The sequence below is a fragment of the Pseudophryne corroboree genome, chromosome 11 (assembly GCF_028390025.1).
Source record: "Pseudophryne corroboree isolate aPseCor3 chromosome 11, aPseCor3.hap2, whole genome shotgun sequence".
Lineage (NCBI taxonomy): Eukaryota > Metazoa > Chordata > Amphibia > Anura > Myobatrachidae > Pseudophryne > Pseudophryne corroboree.
The window spans coordinates 207,899,474-207,907,795 of NC_086454.1; the positions used below are offsets into that span (position 1 = coordinate 207,899,474).

The 8,322-nt window shown below is 35.6% G+C and overlaps 2 non-coding genes across 2 annotated transcripts; both read left to right on the top strand.

The window, feature by feature from the left end:
* Positions 1–2,162: 2,162 nt before the first annotated feature.
* On the top strand, positions 2,163–2,255 carry TRNAT-UGU (transfer RNA threonine (anticodon UGU)). Its single transcript is given in 2 exon segments — positions 2,163–2,200; positions 2,220–2,255. It is a non-coding gene; the product is annotated as a tRNA-Thr (tRNA).
* Positions 2,256–3,968: 1,713 nt separating this feature from the next.
* TRNAT-UGU (transfer RNA threonine (anticodon UGU)) lies at positions 3,969–4,061 on the top strand. Its single transcript is given in 2 exon segments — positions 3,969–4,006; positions 4,026–4,061. It is a non-coding gene; the product is annotated as a tRNA-Thr (tRNA).
* Positions 4,062–8,322: the final 4,261 nt, after the last annotated feature.

Sequence of the window (8,322 nt, forward strand, 5' to 3'; positions counted from 1 at the left end):
TAAGCTAGGGGTTATGGGTCCAAGTCCTATCTGGGGTGTAAGTCATTACAGCAAGTGTCTCATCACTAGAGTTGATATTTTATCCTTGCTTCAACTGTAAAACAGTTTTGCAGTGTTTAGCTTGTAAAAAATGACCACAGAAGCTAAAATTTGACATTTATTATGATAACACTGTTGTTGTTTTTTTAAAACCTTTTCTATCACCGTGTACAGCTTATTCAAGTGCCATCTGGCATGCATGTTCCTTTGTTGCTCATCATTCATCACCACAAATGATTTTCTTTTTCAATTCTTATGACTGTACTGATTGTATTGAATAAAATCCACATCTAGCATAACCAATAAATGTTGCAAAGTTCTCCAGTGGTGCACTTGGTCAGCATGCGGTTTTTGTAAGAAAGTATCTGTTGAGCAATGCCGAGGTTGTGCGTTCAAGCCTCACCTGGAGCAGCTTAGTTTATGTTTTTTTTTCTTTTCTTATGTCATTAGTCATTGATTATAATCTGCTACCTTAATATTTAATATGATATTACAAAGGATGGAAGAAAGAAAGAAAAAACACAAACATGAGTTAGTATTTAAGTTGTCAGCACACATCTGCTTTGGTTCTAATGCACTGCATATCTTCATTCAGTCAGCCAACAAAACAGCAATGGAAAAGATTAACATACTGTTGGTAAAGCAGTTGCATCAAATTGATTTTCTGAAATAATGCATGATAATCCATACTGACAGCTCTGGATAGTACCAGCACATTTCTTGCTGGACTTGGTAATGCAAAGAACACAGTAAACAGCTTCACTTTTTCCTCAAAAATAAATAATTGACTATTAAAAACCTATCAGTCTTAAATAAAAACATCAGAAAGCACCACTGGCATAATGGATAAGTCACTGTCCTCCTAAGCCAGGGGTTGTGGGTCCAAGTCTCATCTGGGGTGGAAGTCATTACAGCAAGTGTCTCATCACTAGAGTTGATATTTTATCCTTCCTTCAACTGTAAAACAGTCTTGCGGTGTTTAGCATGTAAAAAATAACCACAGAAGCTAAAATATGACATTTATTATGATAACATTGTTGTTGTTTTTTTTAAACCTTTTCTATCACCGTGGGCAGCTTACTCAAGTGCCATCTGGCATGCATGTTCCTTTGTTGCTCATCATTCATCACCAAAAATTATTTTCTTTTTCAATTCATATGACTGTACTGATTGTATTGAATAAAATCCACATGTAGCATAACCATCTGATTATGCTAAGTGATCCAGTGGCGCAATTTGTCAGCACGCGGTACTTATAAGACAGTATCTGTTGAGCAATGCCGAGGTTGTGAATTCAAACCTCACCTGAAGCAGCTTTGTTTACAGTTATTTTTCTTTTTCTTATGTCAATAGTCATAGATTATGATCTGCTACCTTAATATTTAATATGATATTACAAAGGATGGAAGAAAGAAAGAAAAAACACAAACATGAGTTTGTATTTAAGTTGTCAGCACACATCTGCTTTGGTTCTAATGCATTGCATATCTTCCTTCAGTCAGCCAACAAAACAACAATGGAAAATATTAACATACTATTGGTAAAGCAGTTGCATCAAATTGATTTTCTGCAATATAGCATGATAATACATACTGACAGCTCTGTATAGTACCAGCACATTTCTTGCTGGACTTGGTAATGAAAAGAACACTGTAAACAGCTTCACTTTTTCCTCAAAAATAAATAATTGACCATTAAAAACCTATCAGTCTTAAATAAGAACATCAGTAAGCACCACTGGCATAATGGATAAGTCACTGTTCTCCTTAGTCAGGGGTTGTGGGTCAAAGTCCCATCTGGGGTGGAAGTCATTACAGCAAGTGTCTCATCACTAGAGTTGATATTTTATCCTTGCTTCAACTGTAAAACAGTCTTGCAGTGTTTAGCTTGTAAAAAATGACCACAGTAGCTAAAATATGACATTTATTATGATAACATTGTTGTTGTTTTTTTAAAACCTTTTCTATCACCGTGGACAGCTTATTCAAGTGCCATCTGGCATGCATGTTCCTTTGTTGCTCATCATTCATCACCAAAAATTATTTTCTTTTTCAATTCTAATGACTGTACTGATTGTATTGAATAAAATCCACATCTAGCATAACCAACAAATGCTGCAAAGTGCTCCAGTGGTGCACTTGGTCAGCGCGCGGTACTTGTAAGACAGTATCTGTTGAGCAATGCCGAGGTTGTGAGTTCAAGCCTCACCTGGAGCAGCTTAGTATACATTTTTTTTTTCTTTTCTTATGTCATTAGTCATTGATTATAATCTGCTACCTTAATATTTAATATGATATTACAAAGGATGGAAGAAAGAAAGAAAAAACACAAACATGAGTTTGTATTTAAGTTGTCAGCACACATCTGCTTTGGATCAAATGCACTGCATATCTTCCTTCAGTCATCCAACAAAACAGCAATGGAAAAGATTAACATACTGTTGGTAAAGCAGTTGCATCAAATTGATTTTCTGCAATATAGCATGATAATCCATACTGACAGCTCTGGATAGTATCAGCACATCTCTTGCTGGACTTGGTAATGCAAAGAACACAGTAAACAGCTACACTTTTTCCTCAAAAATAAATAATTGACCATTAAAAACCTATCAGTCTTAAATAAGAACATCAGTAAGCACCACTGACATAATGGATAAGTCACTGTTCTCCTAAGCCAGGGGTTGTGGGTCCAAGTCCCATCTGTGGTGGAAGTCATTACAGCAAGTGTCTCATCACTAGAGTTGATATTTTATCCTTGCTTCAACTGTAAAACAGTCTTGCAGTGTTTAGCTTGTAAAAAATGACCACAGAAGCTAAAATATGACATTTATTATGATAACATTATTGTTGTTGTTTTTTTAAACCTTTTCTATCACCGTGGACAGCTTATTCAAGTGCCATCTGGCATGCATGTTCCTTTGTTGCTCATCATTCATCACCAAAAATGATTTTCTTTTTCAATTCTTATGACTGTACTGATTGTATTGAATAAAATCCACATCTAGCATAACCAACAAATGCTGCAAAGTTCTCCAGTGGTGCACTTGGTCAGCGTGCGGCGCTTGTAAGACAGTATCTGTTGAGCAATGCCGAGGTTGTGAGTTCAAGCCTCACCTGGAGCAGCTTAGTATACATTTTTTTTTCTTTTCTTATGTCATTAGTCATTGATTATAATCTGCTACCTTAATATTTAATATGATATTACAAAGGATGGATGAAAGAAAGAAAAAACACAAACATGATTGTGCATTTAAGTTGTCAGCACACATCTGCTTTGGTTCAAATGCACTGCATATCTTCCTTCAGTCAGCCAACAAAACAGCAATGGAAAAGATTAACATACTGTTGGTAAAGCAGTTGCATCAAATTGATTTTCTGCAATATAGCATGATAATCCATACTGACAGCTCTGGTTAGTACCAGCACATTTCTTGCTGGACTTGGTAATGCAAAGAACACAGTAAACAGCTTCACTTTTTTTCAAAAATAAATAATTGACTATTAAAAACCTATCAGTCTTAAATTAGGACATCAGTAAGCACCACTGGCATAATGGATAAGGCACTGTTCTCCTAAGACAATGGTTGTGGGTTTAAGTCCCATCTCAGTTGGAAGTCATTACATCAAGTGTCTCATCACTAGAGTTGATATTTTATCCTTGCTTCAACTGTAGAACAGTCTTGCAGTGTTTAGCTTGCAAAAAATGACCACAGAAGCTAAAAAATGACATTTATTATGATAACATAGTTGTTGTTTTTTTTAAACCTTTTCTATCACCGTGGACAGCTTATTCAAGTGCCATCTGGCATGCACGTTCGTTTGTTGCTCATCATTCATCACCAAAAATGATTTTCTTTTTCAATTCTTATGACTGTACTGATAATATTGAATAAAATCCACATCTAGCATAACCAATAAATGCTGCAAAGTGCTCCAGTGGTGCACTTGGTCAGCACGCGGTACTTGTAAGACAGTATCTGTTGAGCAATGCCGAGGTTGTGAGTTCAAGCCTCACCTTGAGCAACTTTGTATACTGTTTTTTTCCTTTTCTTATGTCATTAGTCATAGATTATAATCTGCTACCTTAATATTTAATATGATATTACAAAGGATGGAAGAAAGAAAGAAAAAACACAAACATGAGTTTGTATTTAAGTTGTCAGCACACATCTGCTTTGGATCAAATGCACTGCATATCTTCCTTCAGTCAGCCAACAAAACAGCAATGGAAAAGATTAACATACTGTTGGTAAAGCAGTTGCATCAAATTGATTTTCTGCAATATAGCATGATAATCCATACTGACAGCTCTGGATAGTATCAGCACATCTCTTGCTGGACTTGGTAATGCAAAGAACACAGTAAACAGCTACACTTTTTCCTCAAAAATAAATAATTGACTATTAAAAACCTATCAGTCTTAAATAAGAACATCAGTAAGCACCACTGGCATAATGGATAAGTCACTGTTCTCCTAAGCCAGGGGTTATGGGTCCAAGTCCCATCTGGGGTGTAAGTCATTACAGCAAGTGTCTCATCACTAGAGTTGATATTTTATCCTTGCTTCAACTGTAAAACAGTTTTGCAGTGTTTAGCTTGTAAAAAATGACCACAGAAGCTAAAATATGACATTTATTATGATAACATTGTTGTTGTTTTTTTTTAAACCTTTTCTATCACCGTGTACAGTTTATTCAAGTGCCATCTGGCATGCATGTTCCTTTGTTGCTCATCATTCATCACCAAATATGATTTTCTTTTTCAATTCTTATGACTGTACTGATTGTATTGAATAAAATCCACATCTAGCATAACCAATAAATGCTGCAAAGTTCTCCAATGGTGCACTTGGTCAGCATGCAGTATTTGTAAGAAAGTATCTGTTGAGCAATGCCGAGGTTGTGCGTTCAAGCCTCACCTTGAGCAGCTTAGTATACGTTTTTTTTTCTTTTCTTATGTCATTAGTCATTGATTATAATCTGCTACCTTAATATTTAATATGATATTACAAAGGATGGAAGAAAGAAAGAAAAAACACAAACATGATTGTGCATTTAAGCTGTCAGCACACATCTGCTTTGGTTCAAATGCACTGCATATCTTCCTTCAGTCAGCCAACAAAACAGCAATGGAAAAGATTAACATACTCTTGGTAAAGCAGTTGCATCAAATTGATTTTCTGCAATATAGCATGATAATCCACACTGACAGCTCTGGTTAGTACCAGCACATTTCTTGCTGGATTTGGTAATGCAAAGAACACAGTAAACAGCTTTACTTTTTTTCAAAAATAAATCATTGACTATTAAAAGCCTATCAGTCTTAAATAAGGACATCAGAAAGCACCACTGGCATAATGGATAAGGCACTGTTCTCTTAAGCCAGTGGTTGTGGGTCCAAGTCCCATCTGGGGTGGAAGTCATTACAGCAAGTGTCTCATCACTAGAGTTGATATTTTATCCTTGCTTCAACTGTAAAACAGTCTTGCAGTGTTTAGCTTGTAAAAAATGACCACAGAAGCTAAAATATGACATTTATTATGATAACATTGTTGTTGTTGTTTTTTAAACCTTTTCTATCACCGTGGACAGCTTATTCAAGTGCCATTTGGCATGCACGTTCGTTTGTTGCTCATCATTCATCACCAAAAATGATTTTCTTTTTCAATTCTTATGACTGTACTGATTGTATTGAATAAAATCCACATCTAGCATAACCAATAAATGCTGCAAAGTGCTCCAGTGGTGCACTTGGTCAGCGCGCGGTACTTGTAAGACAGTATCTGTTGAGCAATGCCGAGGTTGTGAGTTCAGCTTTGTATACTGTTTTTTTTTCCTTTTCTTATGTCATTAGTCATAGATTATAATCTGCTACCTTAATATTTAATATGATATTACAAAGGATGGAAGAAAGAAAGAAAAAACACAAACATGAGTTTGTATTTAAGTTGTCAGCACACATCTGCTTTGGATCAAATGCACTGCATATCTTCCTTCAGTCATCCAACAAAACAGCAATGGAAAAGATAAACATACTGTTGGTAAAGCAGTTGCATCAAATTGATTTTCTGCAATATAGCATGATAATCCATACTGACAGCTCTGGATAGTACCAGCACATCTCTTGCTGGACTTGGTAATGCAAAGAACACAGTAAACAGCTACACTTTTTCCTCAAAAATAAATAATTGACTATTTAAAACCTATCAGTCTTAAATAAGAACATCAGTAAGCACCACTGGCATAATGGATAAGTCACTGTTCTCCTAAGCTAGGGGTTATGGGTCCAAGTCCCATCTGGGGTGTAAGTCATTACAGCAAGTGTCTCATCACTAGAGTTGATATTTTATCCTTGCTTCAACTGTAAAACAGTTTTGCAGTGTTTAGCTTGTAAAAAATGACCACAGAAGCTAAAATATGACATTTATTATGATAACATTGTTGTTGTTTTTTTAAAACCTTTTCTATCACCGTGTACAGCTTATTCAAGTGCCATCTGGCATGCATGTTCCTTTGTTGCTCATCATTCATCACCAAAAATGATTTTATTTTTCAATTCTTATGACTGTACTGATTGTATTGAATAAAATCCACATCTAGCATAACCAATAAATGCTGCAAAGTTCTCCAGTGGTGCACTTGGTCAGCATGCGGTATTTGTAAGAAAGTATCTGTTGAGCAATGCTGAGGTTGTGCGTTCAAGCCTCACCTTTAGCAGCTTAGTATACGTTTTTTTTTTCTTTTCTTATGTCATTAGTCATTGATTATAATCTGCTACCTTAATATTTAATATGATATTACAAAGGATGGAAGAAAGAAAGAAAAAACACAAACATGAGTTAGTATTTAAGTTGTCAGCACACATCTGCTTTGGTTCTAATGCACTGCATATCTTCCTTCAGTCAGCCAACAAAACAACAATGGAAAATATTAACATACTATTGGTAAAGCAGTTGCATCAAATTGATTTTCTGCAATATAGCATGATAATCCATACTGACAGCTCTGTATAGTACCAGCACATTTCTTGCTGGACTTGGTAATGAAAAGAACACAGTAAACAGCTTCACTTTTTCCTCAAAAATAAATAATTGACTATTAAAAACCTATCAGTCTTAAATAAGAACATCAGTAAGCACCACTGGCATAATGGATAAGTCACTGTTCTCCTAAGCCAGGGGTTGTGGGTCCAAGTCCCATCTGTGGTGGAAGTCATTACAGCAAGTGTCTCATCACTAGAGTTGATATTTTATCCTTGCTTCAACTGTAAAACAGTCTTGCAGTGTTTAGCTTGTAAAAAATGACCACAGAAGCTAAAATATGACATTTATTATGATAACATTATTGTTGTTGTTTTTTAAACCTTTTCTATCACCGTGGACAGCTTATTCAAGTGCCATCTGGCATGCATGTTCCTTTGTTGCTCATCATTCATCACCAAAAATGATTTTCTTTTTCAATTCTTATGACTGTACTGATTGTATTGAATAAAATCCACATCTAGCATAACCAACAAATGCTACAAAGTTCTCCAGTGGTGCACTTGGTCAGCGTGCGGCACTTGTAAGACAGTATCTGTTGAGCAATGCCGAGGTTGTGAGTTCAAGCCTCACCTGGAGCAGCTTAGTATACATTTTTTTTTCTTTTCTTATGTCATTAGTCATTGATTATAATCTGCTACCTTAATATTTAATATGATATTACAAAGGATGGAAGAAAGAAAGAAAAAACACAAACATGATTGTGCATTTAAGTTGTCAGCACACATCTGCTTTGGTTCAAATGCACTGCATATCTTCCTTCAGTCAGCCAACAAAACAGCAATGGAAAAGATTAACATACTGTTGGTAAAGCAGTTGCATCAAATTGATTTTCTGCAATATAGCATGATAATCCATACTGACAGCTCTGGTTAGTACCAGCACATTTTTTGCTGGACTTGGTAATGCAAAGAACACAGTAAACAGCTTCACTTTTTTCAAAAATAAATAATTGACTATTAAAAACCTATCAGTCTTAAATTAGGACATCATTAAGCACCACTGGCATAATGGATAAGGCACTGTTCTCCTAAGACAATGGTTGTGGGTTTAAGTCCCATCTCAGTTGGAAGTCATTACATCAAGTGTCTCATCACTAGAGTTGATATTTTATCCTTGCTTCAACTGTAGAACAGTCTTGCAGTGTTTAGCTTGCAAAAAATGACCACAGAAGCTAAAAAATGACATTTATTATGATAACATTGTTGTTGTTTTTTTAAAACCTTTTCTATCACCGTGGACAGC